At 51.7% G+C, this 15,705-nt stretch overlaps 1 protein-coding gene across 6 annotated transcripts in view; it reads right to left on the bottom strand.

The window, feature by feature from the left end:
* Window positions 1–15,705, bottom strand: part of LRRC24 (leucine rich repeat containing 24) — an 87,695-nt gene that overhangs the window by 50,824 nt on the left and 21,166 nt on the right. For 2 of the 6 annotated variants that reach the window (XM_083144978.1, XM_083144979.1), the window contains exon 1: window positions 6,698–7,085. The exons of the other annotated variants lie outside the window; for them this stretch is intronic. The gene's annotated coding sequence lies outside the window, so the exon portion shown is untranslated. Of the gene's footprint in view, window positions 1–6,697; window positions 7,086–15,705 lie in introns of those variants that run through there. 6 annotated transcript variants of the gene reach the window in all.

The following is a 15,705-nucleotide window of genomic DNA, read 5'->3' as shown; positions in this document are numbered from 1 at the left end:
CACTGCCGCGCTATAATTCCCCCCCCCTCCCCCACTGCCGCGCTATAATTCCCAGCCCTGAGAGGTGTCCACAAAGGGTTTGCAGCTGCTGGAGGGGTTACTGCCTTTAGAATTGGGTGGTGGGGGCTATTTGCGGCTATAAGAAGGGTGGTTACCCCCCTGCCCCGATAACTAGCTGGCTCTGATCTCCTCTCTATCACATCTCTCTCCGATCCCCCAGCCGCCCCTGGCACAATTACAGCTTCTGCCAAAGCAGAATTAGAGGGATCGTGAGGGTAATGTTCCCTAACCAAAGCATAAATGTTTCCTGACAGGAAGACCTCTCCGGAGAACCTCTTTATACTGGAGACGTTCACCGCCGTCATTTCACTTGAGAAGAGTCGCTCAGACTAATCGCAGCACATTATTGTCCCGGCACATGGCAGCCTCACATGTGCAAATGGGTTTTAACAGCAGCGATCGTACCCACGGGAGGAAAATTACACCCGAATTAAACCAGTTCGGTTCATTCTGGGAACCTATAATATTATTATCATTTATCTTTCCATCATTTATATCAAAACTAAACCGCAGCTGAGAACACGATTTTGGCTTTGCGGGGCCAAATAAACACCTCCCCCCCCTCCCCCCCACTAAGATATGACCATCTACGAGACCCCAGACATCTCGGGGGTGCAAGGCCAGGGACCACACCTTGGGGAGTGTGTGTGTGTAAGGCTGGGAACCATGTCTTGGTGGGGTCCCACACCAGCAGCACACAGACACGTGGGGTCCCACAACAGTGGCACACAGACAATTAGTAACCCCACACGCACCACCCAAGGGGTATGGAGAATACACAGTTATAGAGTATAAGCCCAGGGTTGGCTCAACTAGGAAAGGGGGAGGAGCATTTTTTTCTAGATGTTCTAGCCATAGGGGCACAGGGTTGGAACCCTAGAAAATTGGGGCCCATCCATGATAGTAGTGGAATAGGGGTATCTAGATATCCACAGCAATGGCCAATCAGAAGGTGGAGCTACCTTGTGGTATGACCTTGCGGCTGACATGCACCGGATCCCATCAGTTTCTCCTCACACAAACCTGTCACTGTAGTACATTTATCCCTAGGAGTTTAAAAACTTTGAAGGTGGTGTTGTTGGGGTGGGGGGGGGGGGTATATGTATAGGAAGCAGGGATTAGTGTAACAATATTACATGCATATATAATGTATATCCGAGTTTATAACAGATTACGTACATGTAAATATCAAATTACAAAAAGCAACACTGCTACCAGCTACATATAAGACACAATATATACTGCTCCATATCTATATGCCTGTGCCTGGGTACTGTGCTCCTGGCTGCCCAGCTGATAGCGGCTGGTATTGATTGGAGGGATGTGAGCGCAAGGCTGCTAGTCAGACCTAAGGTGCCAAGTTCAGAATATTAAGTATATATTTCTCTAGTAATATCTAGGACTGGGGTAGCCAACCCTAGTCCTCGAGAGCTACCAACAGTGCATGTTTTCCAGGTCTCCTCACAGAATCACAAGTGAGCTAATTAGCTCCATCTGTGTATCTTTTAAAATGTGTCAGTGATTAATGAGTGCAGCTGTGCAGCAGCTAGGTTGTCTGGAAAATGTGAACTGTTGGTAGCTCTCGATGGCTAGGGTTGGCTACCACTGATCTAGAATATAAAGTGACAGCGCAATCCAATAATTCATCTCTGCTCACTTCTCATGCAGCCTAGTTCCTTATTACCTCCTCATCAATAATGCACTGCAGTCACCTCCACCTGCGCACCTCTCCCCTGCTGCACAGGCCTATACCTGGAGTCTAATCCCTCATTACCTCCTCCTCAGCCTACTAACCACTGCCACCCTCACTAATGCACCACAGTCACCTCCACCTGTGCACCTCTCCCCTGCTGCACAGGCCTATACCTGCAGTCTAATCAATCATTACCTCCTCCTTATTAGACAACTACTGCCATCCTCACTAATGCACTGAAGTCACCTCCACCTGCGCACCTATCCCCTGCTGCACAGGCCTATACCCGCAGCCTACTTTCCCATTACATCCTCCTCATTAGCCTACTAACTACTGCCACCCTCACTAATGCACCGCAGTCACCTCCACCTGTGCACCTCTCCCCTGCTGCACAGGCCTATACCTGCAGTCTCACCCTCATTAGCCTACCCACCACTGCCACCCTCACTAATGCTCTGGAGTCACCTCCACCTGCGCACCTTTCCCCCTATAGTAACCGTGCTGCACAGGCCTACACCTGCAGCCTAATTCCTCATATGCTTCCTTCTTAATTCCCTACCAGCCAGTGCCACCCTGTCTAAAGAACTGCATTCACCTCCACCTGCCTACATGTCTCCCTACAGAATCCTTGCTGCACAGGCCTATACCCTCAACCTCATTATCCTACCTGTGATGAAACGAGATGGACCTGGACTGAGAACCTTCATATTCACCTCTCGTTTCTCACAGTGTAATGTACTTTTTAATCCTTGGCCCAGTTGATACACAAGAGCACCTGTGAGTTATGTGTATTGGTATGTACTGTTATCAGGTCTATACTGCGGGATTGTAAGTATTGGAGAGATACAGGTCATTGTCATAGTGTGGGACAGAAAGCAGAGCCAGGTAGCTGGGCTAGCTAATTACCATGTGTATCACAGTCCCTAGTCCATTGTGGGAGGTGTGATAGGTGTGGCTGGTAATGTAGCAGAACAATGCCTGAGTGACTGATAAAATAGCTGCCAGACAAAGAGATGTATCTAGGTAACCTGGGAGATAATAGGTCAGACCCCCCCAGGGGATGTACAATGGGCCTCTGCTGCACTATATTGGCTGACCCAGCATTGGGATATCTGAGCCTACCCCCTGAGTAGACTTTGTGGCACCAGGGGGGATCTGCCAGCCAGGTATATAAGGAGAACAGTTTCTCTATGGAGAGATTCTATCCTGGTGGGTCCTGTAACTAAGACATCAGAGGAAACCCTACCAGGACACAGGATTGTTTAGCTAACGGTAGTGGTAAGGCTGCAGGATACTGAGATTGCTATATCAGGGCACTGACTGCGAGAGGCTGTAGGAGGATCTATGCTACCAATTATCCTGTACCATGTGACCATCTTTTCTGTTGTGCTGTCATAATAAAGACTTATTTTTAATAAAGTCTTGTCTGCCCGAGTGATTTGCATCCCACCAAGGGTAACCACCTTCCCAGCTAAGGGTGGTTTCCTCACATTTGGCGGCAGCAGTGGGATCACTCGGTCCCGTTTTACAAGAACCGGGAAGGCTGTGAGGGACACAAGCGATTGTGGTCTAAGAGCCTTGCAGGGACAGCACAACACAGACTGGACCTTTCCCTACTCGATGATGCAGTCTAGATGAAAATAGCAAAAGACCCAATGGCGGAATTTGCCCAAGTCAGGAGTTATGCTGCAGGGATCGTGAAGGCCGAGGAATCAGCTGAGGAACAGGAGCAGCCCCGAATATTTGTGCTAAGTGATGGGGGCAAGTTATTTGCAAAACCGGCTGAAGTGAATTTTATCAAGGAAGGGCAGGAGAACTTCCTACAGGTGGAGAGGGATTCGGCCAAGGAGACCGGGGTGAGTTACTATACAACCTTACTACCCGAGGAGCAGACACGATTGGAACCCTCAGACCTGGCACTACTTTATCCGGAACAGCCAGAAAGTCTCCCTGAGATCACAGCTACTGTACAGACCAAACCCACCAAAGGTCAGTCAGCATTGCGCACTAAAAGCTGCGACTATGGTCAGCTTCTCCAAGAGCTGCAGGAAGTCCTGGGTCAGTGGATCTGGAAAAAAGGGCTCGGGTCAGTAAAAGCAGGGCTGCCTGAGATTTTATTTGGCCTACAGGAATGGGTGGCCCAGTGGAAGCCACAGTCCCAGGACATGTCAGAAATGGGGCAGAAGGAAAGCCCAATGCGACCTAGCAACCGAGGACCAGAGATATCACACCAGGGACAAGTCTGGAAGCGGTGTCATCGATGTGGCCACTGGGGACATATCCATCGGGAGTGTCCCAGGAAGAGATTTCAATTGAAACAATCACCACCCATGGGTGTTGTGAGCAGGAGCAATCCCCAGAACAACAAACACTACCACCCTGATGCACCAGAGGTGAGGGTGGCAGGTGCCAATGGCCATATTGTGGCTTGTGGAAAGGAGAGTACAAGGCAGCAGAAGAATTTCTACCCCTACACACCAGTGACAACCAGACGCCAGCAGCCCATTTTCTCCATCTCCGGACCTCTGAGGGTGAGTAGCCAAGACCATCCTGAAGGTGGGTTAGTAATGGGGAAGGAGGATAAGTCTAGAATGAGAGAAGCCCAGTTACTAGATCCAGAACTAGAAGGAATACGGGCAATAGCAGACATGGCATATGAGACAGGGATGCCAGAGGAATGTATTTGGGTGGATGGATTACTGTATACGGTGTCTAGTCTGAATAATAGGTGCAGGCTGGTAGTCCCACATGAATATCAGAGTCGGTTCCTAGCTCAAGCCCATGTCGCCGGTGGTACAGAGCATTTGGGAAAACGGAGAACACGAGCTCTGCTCAAGCAGCATTTCATGTGGCTAGGGTTAGCAAGGGATGTAGACCGCTACGTAGCCAACTGTGCAGACTGCCAGAATAAGGTACAGCAGGGCTACATAAACAGCAGGATATTGAGGGATGTGTGCTGTCAGTAGTCCCTGTAGGAGTTAGTGAACATCAGGAATCCTGCAGGCAGTCTGTCCATAAGCAGATGCAGACTGGGGAAATGACCAACCCCAGGACAGATAGGAACAGGCGGAGGTGTAGACATAGCCAGGCAAGTTCCCAGGCAATCATAGAAAGGCAGTGGGGAGGTCATTCAGACAGTAAGGCTAAGAGTAGCTACTGGAGAAGGAGACAAAGACTCCCTGCAGAGGTTCGGGGAACTGGTCAGTGCTGGCGGCTACAAGAACACAACATGGGGACACATGTGAATGCTGGAGTCTTTGCACATCCAAGCAGGAATTCGCTCAACTTACAGAGGACAACCTATACCCTGCGGGAGGGTCTGCAGAAAAGACTTGGGCTCAAGTTTAAAAAGTGGCGGAGGTGTGTGATGAAACGAGATGGACCTGGACTGAGAACCTTCATATTCACCTCTCGTTTCTCACAGTGTAATGTACTTTTTAATCCTTGGCCCAGTTTATACACAAGAGCACCTGTGAGTTATGTGTATTGTTATGTACTGTTATCAGGTCTATACTGCGGGATTGTAAATATTGGAGAGATACAGGTCATTGCCATAGTGTGGGAGAGAAAGCAGAGCCAGGTAGCTGGGCTAGCTAATTACCATGTGTATCACAGTCCCTAGTCCATTGTGGGAGGTGTGATAGGTGTTGCTGGTAATGTAGCAGAACAATGCCTGAGTGACTGATAAAATAGCTGCCAGACAAAGAGATGTATCTAGGTAACCTGGGAGATAATAGGTCAGACCCCCCCAGGGGATGTACAATGGGCCTCTGCTGCACTATATTGGCTGACCCAGCATTGGGATATCTGAGCCTACCCCCTGAGTAGACTTTGTGGCACCAGGGGGATCTGCCAGCCAGGTATATAAGGAGAACCGTTTCTCTATGGAGAGATTCTATCCTGGTGGGTCCTGTAACTAAGACATCAGAGGAAACCCTACCAGGACACAGGATTGTCTAGCTAACGGTAGTGGTAAGGCTGCAGGATACTGAGATTGCTATATCAGGGCACTGACTGCGAGAGGCTGCAGGAGGATCTATGCTACCAATTATCCTGTACCATGTGACCATCTTTTCTGTTGTGCTGTCGTAATAAAGACTTGTTTTTAATAAAGTCTTGTCTGCCCGAGTGATTTGCATCCCACCAAGGATAACCACCTTCCCAGCTAAGGGTGGTTTCCTCACACTACCTGCAGTCACCTCCACCTGCGCACCACTCCCCAGCTATAGAACATGCTTAGGGCAGGACCAGGAGTAATGGCCGGCCCTGTACCGCCAGCTATAGAATGTGCTTAGGGCAGGACCAGGAGTAATGGCCCTGTACCACCAGCTATAGAATGTGCTTAGGGCAGGACCAGGAGTAACAGACGGCCCTGTACCACCAGCTATAGAATGTGCTTAGGGCAGGACCAGGACAGACGGCCCTGTACCGCCAGCTACAGTTCGTGCTTAGGGTAGGACCAGGAGAGACAGACGGCCCTGTACCACCAGCTATAGAATATGTGCTTAGGGCAGGACCAGGAGTAATGGGAGGTCCTCTACCACCAGCTATAGATTGTGCTTAGGGCAGGACCAGGAGTAACGGCCCTGTACCGCCAGCTACAGATCGGTCTTAGGGCAGGACCGGGAGAAACAGGCGGCCCTGTGCCGCCAGCTATAGAACGTGCTTAGGGCAGGACCAGGAGTAATGGCCAGCCCTGTACCACCAGCTATAGAACGTGCTTAGGGCAGGACCAGGAGTAATGGCCGGCCCTGTACCACCAGCTATAGAACGTGCTTAGGGCAGGACCAGGACAGACGGCCCTGTACCGCCAGCTACAGATCGGTCTTAGGGCAGGACCAGGAGTAACGGCCCTGTACCGCCAGCTACAGATCGGTCTTAGGGCAGGACCGGGAGAGACAGGCGGCATTCACATTTCCCGTCCCAGCTGATACTAGCACTTACCTGCCCGTTGTCACAGACAAGTTCTGCAATAAGTCTAAGACATGTAAAGTCTCCCAGAATGGAGAAATGTCTTCTCGTCATCTCTGTTTGGAAGACGTTCGCTTTATGCTTTGCTAGGATTATAGTTTCCCCTTTGCAGATATCGGCGCCGCAGATGCTTGGAAATAATGGCCGCTCTGCCTCCTCGGCTCCTGGCAGAGATGTGTCTTTAATCAACTTCCTTTCTGCGGGAATTAAATTGCAGTTATATTGTTGTACATAAAAGCGCAGTAAAGTCAGAGCACTCGCAGAGCGTCTCCTGCAATCCTGAGATATAACTGCCAGAAGCAGATATAGGGACTGTAAAGCGTCCGTCTGCTGCCAAGAGGCTCTCCGTTCCTCCCCGCTATCAATCTCTGCTGGCATCAGGACTCGGAGATCCCTCCTTCCCCAGCCGTATCCAGGGCAGGAGGATAACACACACCGGAGCGATCCCTACAAGTCACTGCTCCTGTGTATGTGGGCAACCAACCTGTATTACACCCCGCCAGCTGCTAGTGCCAGGTATGTAGTACATGATCCTGGTATTACTAACAGCAGACCAACTGTGGCAGCCACATGGCACACAGCGCCCACGTACACAGTAACCACATGACACACAGCGCCCACGTACACAGTAACCCCAGCAGCCACATGGACACAGCGCGCACGTACACAGTAACCACATGGCACACAGGCCACACTTACACAGTAACCCCAGCAGCCACATGGACACAGCGCGCACGTACACAGTAACCACATGGCACACAGGCCACACTTACACAGTAACCACGGCAGCCACATGGACACAGCGCGCACGTACACAGTAACTACGGCAGCCACATGGCACACAGCGCCCACGTACACAGTAACCACATGGCACACAGGCCACACTTACACAGTAACCCCGGCAGCCACATGGCACACAGCGCCCACGTACACAGTAACCACGGCAGCCACATGGCACACAGTGCCCACGTACACAGTAACCACGGCAGCCACATGGCACACAGTGCGCACGTACACAGTAACCACGGCAGCCACATGGCACACAGCGCCCACATACACAGTAACCACGGCAGCCACATGGCACACAGTGCGCACGTACACAGTAACCACATGGCACACAGGCCACACTTACACAGTAACCCCGGCAGCCACATGGACACAGCGCACATGTACACAGTAACCACAGCGCGCACGTACACAGTAACCACGGCAGCCACATGGCACACAGCGCCCACGTACACAGTAACCACATGGCACACAGGCCGCACTTACACAGTAACCCCGGCAGCCACATGGACACAGCGCGCACGTACACAGTAACCACGGCAGCCACATGGCACACAGCGCCCACGTACACAGTAACCACGGCAGCCACATGGCACACAGCGCCCACGTACACAGTAACCACGGCAGCCACATGGCACACAGTGCGCACGTACACAGTAACTACATGGCACACAGGCCACACTTACACAGTAACCCCGGCAGCCACATGGACACAGCACACATGTACACAGTAACCACAGCGCGCACGTACACAGTAACCACGGCAGCCACATGGCACAAAGCGCGCACATACACAGTAACCACGGCAGCCACATGGCACACAGCGCCCACGTACACAGTAACCACGGCAGCCACATGGCACTCAGTGCGCACGTACACAGTAACTACGGCAGCCACATGGCACACAGCGCCCACGTACACAGTAACCACATGGCACACAGGCCACACTTACACAGTAACCCCGGCAGCCACATGGCACACAGCACGCACGTACACAGTAACCACGGCAGCCACATGGACACAGCGCGCACGTACACAGTAACCACATGGCACACAGGCCACACTTACACAGTAACCACGGCAGCCACATGGCACACAGCGCCCACGTACACAGTAACCACATGGCACACAGGCCACACTTACACAGTAACCCCAGCAGCCACATGGACACAGCGCGCACGTACACAGTAACTACGGCAGCCACATGGCACACAGTGCGCACGTACACAGTAACCACATGGCACACAGGCCACACTTACACAGTAACCCCGGCAGCCACATGGACACAGCACCCACGTACACAGTAACCACGGCAGCCACATGGCACACAGCGCCCACGTACACAGTAACCACATGGCACACAGGCCACACTTACACAGTAACCCCGGCAGCCACATGGACACAGCGCACATGTACACAGTAACCACAGCAGCCACATGGACACAGCGCGCACGTACACAGTAACCACGGCAGCCACATGGCACACAGCGCCCACGTACACAGTAACCACATGGCACACAGGCCACACTTACACAGTAACCACGGCAGCCACATGGACACAGCGCGCATGTACACAGTAACCACGGCAGCCACATGGACACAGCGCGCACGTACACAGTAACCACGGCAGCCACATGGCACACAGCTTGCACGTACACAGTAACCACATGGACACAGCGCCCACGTACACAGTAACCACATGGCACACAGCTTGCACGTACACAGTAACCACATGGACACAGGTTGCACGTACACAGTAACCACGGCATTCACATGGCACACAGCGCCCACATACACAATAACCACAGCAGCCACATGGCACACAGCGCCCACGTACACAGTAACCACATGGACACAGCGCCCATGTACACAGTAACCACAGCAGCCACATGGACACAGCGCCCACGTACACAATAACCACGGCAGCCACATGGCACACAGGCCACACTTACTCAGTAACCACGACAGCCACATGGCACACAGCGCCCACGTACACAGTAACCACGGCAGCCACATGGACACACAGCGCCCACGTACACAGTAACCACGTCACACACAGCCTGCACATACACAATAACCAAGGCAGCCACATGGCACACAGCGCCCACATACACAGTAACCACGGCAGCCACGTCACACACAGCCTGCATGTACACAGTAACCACGGCAGCCACATGGCACACACCGCCCACGTACACAGTAACAACGGCAGCAACATGGCCCACGTACAGAGTAACCACATGGACACAGCCTGCACGTACACAGTAACCACGGCAGCCACATGGCACACAGCCCGCATGTACACAGTAACCACGGCAGCCACATGGCACACAGCCCGCATGTACACAGTAACCACGGCAGCCACACGGCACACAGCGCCCACGTACACAGTAACCACGGCAGCCACATGGACACACAGCGCCCACATGGACACAGCCTGCACATACACAGTAACCACGGCAGCCACATGGCACACAGTAACTATACTATAAGTTCTAACAGTGCCTAGTGCAGGGGTGGACTCAGAGGTGAACCGTAGGTGCAAGCGGACGATGGCGCACGGCTGCGATATCCTGGTGATTACCTCTGGCGATACCATTATAATGTGAGAGATAATTACACCTCACTCTGACAGAAGCGCTCCGGGAAGGGAGGAAGAGAATATAGGGAAAGAGAAGACAAACAACGGCACCTCTCCTGCAGGTTGAGCTCTGAACGCAGATCTATACACTGACCACAGCCGCAGGGGGTATACCAGCAACACGATGACATCCTGCATCGTGCCCTAGAGAAGGAAGAGGGGGCTATCGGTACATCAGAAGTGTTAAAGGTGTTTTAGGGACCCCCTCCCCCAAAAGGGCCCGTGTCATAATGCATTGTACTGTAGGGAATCAGAGACCTGATATTACACCATGACACCAATAACTCTTTCATTGCTGTGCAGAACTTTAACCCCCCCCACACACACACACACACCCCCGCTCCCTCCCCAGGGCCACGCAGACCCCATCACCTGCCATCTTCGCAGCCTAATTCCGCCCTGTCTATTCAGGCAGACGCTCCCTCCCTCCATGTGCCCATTGAGACGCAGTTTCAGTCACGGTGAATGGAGGACGCCGGGAGGTTCCGGCCTACAGAAACTGAGCCGTAATTAACAGCCGTTAACGTGTACAAGTTAATGTTTCCTGGACGGACGCCTTAATGATGTGAGGAAATATAGCCGTGTACTTAGTGAACTGGGGTCTGGTTAAGAAGTGGATTGTCTCCTGGCCTTCCGCCAACGCCGGGTCTTCTCCTCATCGCAAGGACGTGGGGGTTGGTGCTGCTGGCACAGTGCTCGAATCCAGAGGTGACCGCAGTGTCAGCGAAGGACGCAGGGATCTGACACACCGGGAGGCTGTGGTGGCCATGTTGGGCCTGGCACCGATATACTGTGTATGTACGCACAGATCTACACTCTATACTGAACCTAACGGTCCATTACGTCACCGTGGGACAGTGAAGAAGGAATAAGAGAAGCTGAGGGGACACATTCCAGAGGCGACCGCACGTGGCACCATTTTATAAAACAATCCAATATGTCCACCTTGCGATATGATTGGTCGTTTATCAACTGCCAATCATTAACGCATCATTGGCACATCGTTCATCATGACTACACACAGAAATATGTGCGCCCGGAGGGTAGGCGTATTGCAATGATCCGTAGTTCCAATTAGTTTGAAAATGGCCATATCGCATACAATTATCAGTCTGCGGGCACGTTAAGGTGCAGGTGTGCCCCAGGGACCTTTCTGCCTCATACGGGCATATGTGAGGCATTCGTGTGCATTTCAGCCATTTTGTATTGCCGTTCCTGCAGTATCAAAGCCTCAGTCTGGAGTCTGTGGGTGAGTGCATGCGGTGGGAGCCCGGAGCTGTGGGTGGGTGCACGTGTGGGGAAGCTCAGAGCTGTGGGTGGGTGCATGTGTGGGGAAGCTCAGAGCTGTGGATGGGTGCACGTGTGGGGAAGCTCGGAGCTGTGGGTGGGTGCACGTGTGGGGAAGCTCGGAGCTGTGGGTGGGTACATGCGGGGGGAGCCCGGAGCTGTGGGTGGGCGCATGTGTGGGGGAGCCTGGAGCTGTGGGTGGGCGCATGTGTGGGGGAGCCCGGAGTTGTGGGTGGGCGCATGTGTGGGGGAGCCCGGAGATTTGGGTAGGTGCATGTGTGGGAGAGCCCGGAGATTTGGGTGGGTGCATGTGTGGGAGAGGCCGGAGCTGTGGGTGGGTGCATGTGTGGGAGAGCCCGGAGCTGTGGGTGGGTGCATGTGTGGGGAAGCCCGGAGCGGTGGGTGGGTGCATGTGTGGGGGAGCCCGGAGCGGTGGGTGGGTGCATGTGTGGGGGAGCCCGGAGAGGTGGGTGGGTGTATGTGTGGGGGAGCCCGGAGCTGTGGGTGGGTGCATGTGTGGGGAAGCCCGGAGCGGTGGGTGGGTGCATGTGTGGGGGAGCCCGGAAAGGTGGGTGGGGGCATGTGTGGGGGAGCCCGGAGCTGTGGGTGGGTGCATGTGTGGGGGAGCCCGTAGCTGTGGGTGGGTGCAGGTGTGGGGGAGCCCGGAGCTGTGGGTGGGTGCAGGTGTGGGGGAGCCCGGAGCGGTGGGTGGGTGCAGGTGTGGGGGAGCCTGGAGCAGTGGGTGGGTACATGTTTGGGGGAGCCCGGAGCTTGTGACAGGATGGCTTCAGTTACACAGATTGCTTAACAAGTAGCCGTGGTACTGTAGCTTGTTGGTGGTGGTAGAGTCCCAATGGCTAGTATCAGCCATGGCTTACACACCCAGATGGCTCAGTCATAAATGGGTTAGCAGTTCCCATATCCAGGCAAGAGCACAGAATGGTCTTATATTTATCCATGGGTGAAAAGTCTTATGGACGGCGAAAACGGGTCCGAAAAATAAGTCTGAAAACTCCAGCCAATCCCAGCACATAGAAGGGTAGGAAGCCATGAAATAATGGTTCCTACAGTACATCGCCACGGAGACCCTCCCACCTGTAATGTACTAATGACATCATCGCGTAACGTGGCAGAGATTTGTGGGCATATGAGCGACATTTGCATTGGCCAATGGGAGGACCAAGTGCCTTCAGCATGACCGGCATCCGGCCTGGCAGCTAAGGGAGATAAAGGCGTGCCGAGTGCCCATTTACAGGGTGGTAAGGCACGCATCCCTTTCCACTAATCAAAAATTATTTAAAATATTAATATTATCGTCCAATCACTCAGATTCAGACAACGCAATCAGACTGGCGCAGAGGTGAGCAAATTCAATATGACAGACTCTGGATACTGTTCCTGAATCGGAAATTGCGTCCAGCTACCTCACGATATCCGGATCAGACTACACAGAGGCAAACTGGACAACATGTGCACCAGAGGTTCTGCGTGTTGTAATGTTGCAGAGACCTACTGTACCTCACGTGAGGCGCTCACCCCATGGTAACGCCAACGAAGGACAGTGCCACTTAAACCATAAACAGCAGCTTCTCCCCATATCTGGGTAAGGGCACAGGAATGTGGCAGATGAGGCACATACAGGGTTAACGTGCCCGCCTCTTTAACGGAGAGTTCGGTTCATTGGCAAAACTCCACGGCCTTTCATTACATTTCCACTCTGTATTCCAGCCGCTTGTTCTGCGTACGCTGACTGCAGCATTTTTTGGTTTTATTTACCAGTTTGAGGTGTTTTTTTTTTTTTTTTTTCACCTCTCAGAAAGCTGTATAGGAGCCTTTATCCCCAGCGGAGGGTGACGGCCCACCTACCCGCCTCTCTCAGAAATCTGTATAGGTGCCTTTATCCCCAGCGCAGGGTGACGGCCCACCTACCCGCCTCTCTCAGAAAGCTGTATAGGAGCCTTTGTCCCCCAGCGGAGAGTACCGGCCCACCTACCCGTTTCACTGGCAGACGAACGTACAGTACAGGATGTGTGTCAGAGCCAAACCCTACACTGGGCACAGACCTGGCAGCTGGCGAGAACATGGTGCACCGCATGCTGGGTGAAAACATTAGTTTAAAAAGTAACTAAAGTGTTTATTCCTGTGGTATGTACAGTTTAGATTGCAAGCTCTGTAGAACTGAAATCAGAAAATCTAAATCTGAGGAATATGTACTAAAAGCGATTTGTACAGGAGACGTAACACGGATTATCTGAGCGACGTAACCCCGGTCCCAGCGCAGTTCTCCTGCAGCACCCAACAACATCCCGAGACTGTACAGCACTATATATAACCACCCGATAGCTGCGGGTCACTAATATACTTCTTCATCTGTCCGCAACATCATCAGTCCAAGAATAAAGGACACAACATGTTTTATACAGACCCAGATGTGACGCCATTAATATCACCCCCCAATACTGAGCACCACGCCTCCGCACCAGTCATAGAGCTAGAGGGGTGCAGGGGAGAAAGGTATTGAGTGTTCCCGCATTATAATCCCTAACCTGAAATATTACCCGCACTTTACAAAATAGATTTTGTAACATTGTCAGCAACACAAGAAAGTGTAAAACTCCTGTTAGCCACGTAGGACCAGTTCCGTGGCACGGCTGGTGGTCTAGTATCGTACAAAACTGAATTTATGGGTAACAGTTAAATCACTACAAAATCCAATTTGTAGTACGAAACAAGAACGTGTAAAATACAACGTGACACAAACACGGTTACAACCATATATACGGAGACTTGCGCGGAACAGACAATCCCCCCCCCCCATATGTAATAACGTACAGTGGCAATGGCAGAGTCCTGGCCTAACCCTGTATGTGTAGATCTGTAATCCTCCAACTGATCACTACTGTTCTGAGTCTCCGTCCCTATTGTTACTTGTATGTACTGGCGGGAACCCGAACATCTCCTCTTCTGTCTGCACCATTCTCCAACCCCCCCTTCTGTTGACAATTAAACCTCAGTAATGATTTAATGAGGACAAGCAGCTCCTGGCTACATGCATTGTATTGTATGGGACTGTGGGAGTTACGGTGCCTGGGAATACAGGGGCAAACGCAGGATTTTCAGAAGGGGGTTTCCAGAGGGGCGGAGCAAAGCCGGGTCAGTTAAAGTATTATAGATAGACCAAATGTATATAAATAATAATAAATATATGTAGTGGAGTGGGCTTATTATTCATAATTTTCTGGTGGGAGAACAGCTTGCTTGACTGCAGATATCCAGTTCCCGGAAATAGATTTCTTAGATTTTAATGGAATTAAAAACTAGAGAATCCCACCTACCAAATGGTATTGGGGACTAGGGGATCAGAGTTCAGGAGGCAGAGCAATCCGCCAACGAGTATATAAAACTACATACCAAGTGTGTGGAGCTGCAGCAGTAACCAGCTGCTGGAGGGCCGATATCTCTGGTTCTGGGCACAGTAGAGACAAGTTACTAGTGTCCTTCAAAGGGGGAGAGTCCCAGCTTTTGGAATATACCCTCAGAAAAACTCTAGGTCAGACAGAACCTGAAATATCTGACTGGGAAAAGCAATTAACAGGCTTGGATGGGGACCACTGCTTTGAAGTTAGATATCTCCGGTTCCCAAGGGCCGATTTTTAAAAATGTTGCACCCATGGAAAGAGGGGACCCTCAGCTTTCAGCCTAGGGCACTTAGACTCCTGGGGGGGTTTCTGGGTACTCAGAAACCCCCCCTGCGTGCGCTACTGGAATATTCCCCCAATATACAACATTGCTGTCTGTTAGTGAGAGATCTGTTGATACATAGTAACATTGTTTTTATGGAAATACGAAGACATTAGGTCAGTTCTTATTCATGGAGGTATAAGAAACCATAGAGATATAACAAAACCATAGAGGTATAACAAACCATAGAGATATAACGAAACCATAGAGGTATAACAAAACAAAACCATAGAGGTATAACGAAACAATAGAGGTATAACAAAACCATAGAGGTACAACGACACCATAGAGCTGGGGTAGCCAACCCTAGTCCTCGAGAGCTACCAACAGTGCATGTTTTCCAGGTCTCCTCACAGAATCACAAGTGAGCTAATTAGCTCCATATGTGTATCTTTTAAAATGTGTCAGTGATTAATGAGTGCAGCTGTGCAGCAGCTAGGTTGTCTGGAAAATGTGAACTGTTGGTAGCTCTCGAGGGCTAGGGTTGACTACCACTGCCATAGAGGTATAACAAAACCATAGAGGT

This window comes from Crinia signifera, chromosome 5 (assembly GCF_055691185.1).
Source record: "Crinia signifera chromosome 5, ASM5569118v1, whole genome shotgun sequence".
NCBI lineage: Eukaryota > Metazoa > Chordata > Amphibia > Anura > Myobatrachidae > Crinia > Crinia signifera.
Note: the sequence above shows the minus strand (reverse complement) of the source record. Positions and strands in the feature narration are given on the sequence as shown.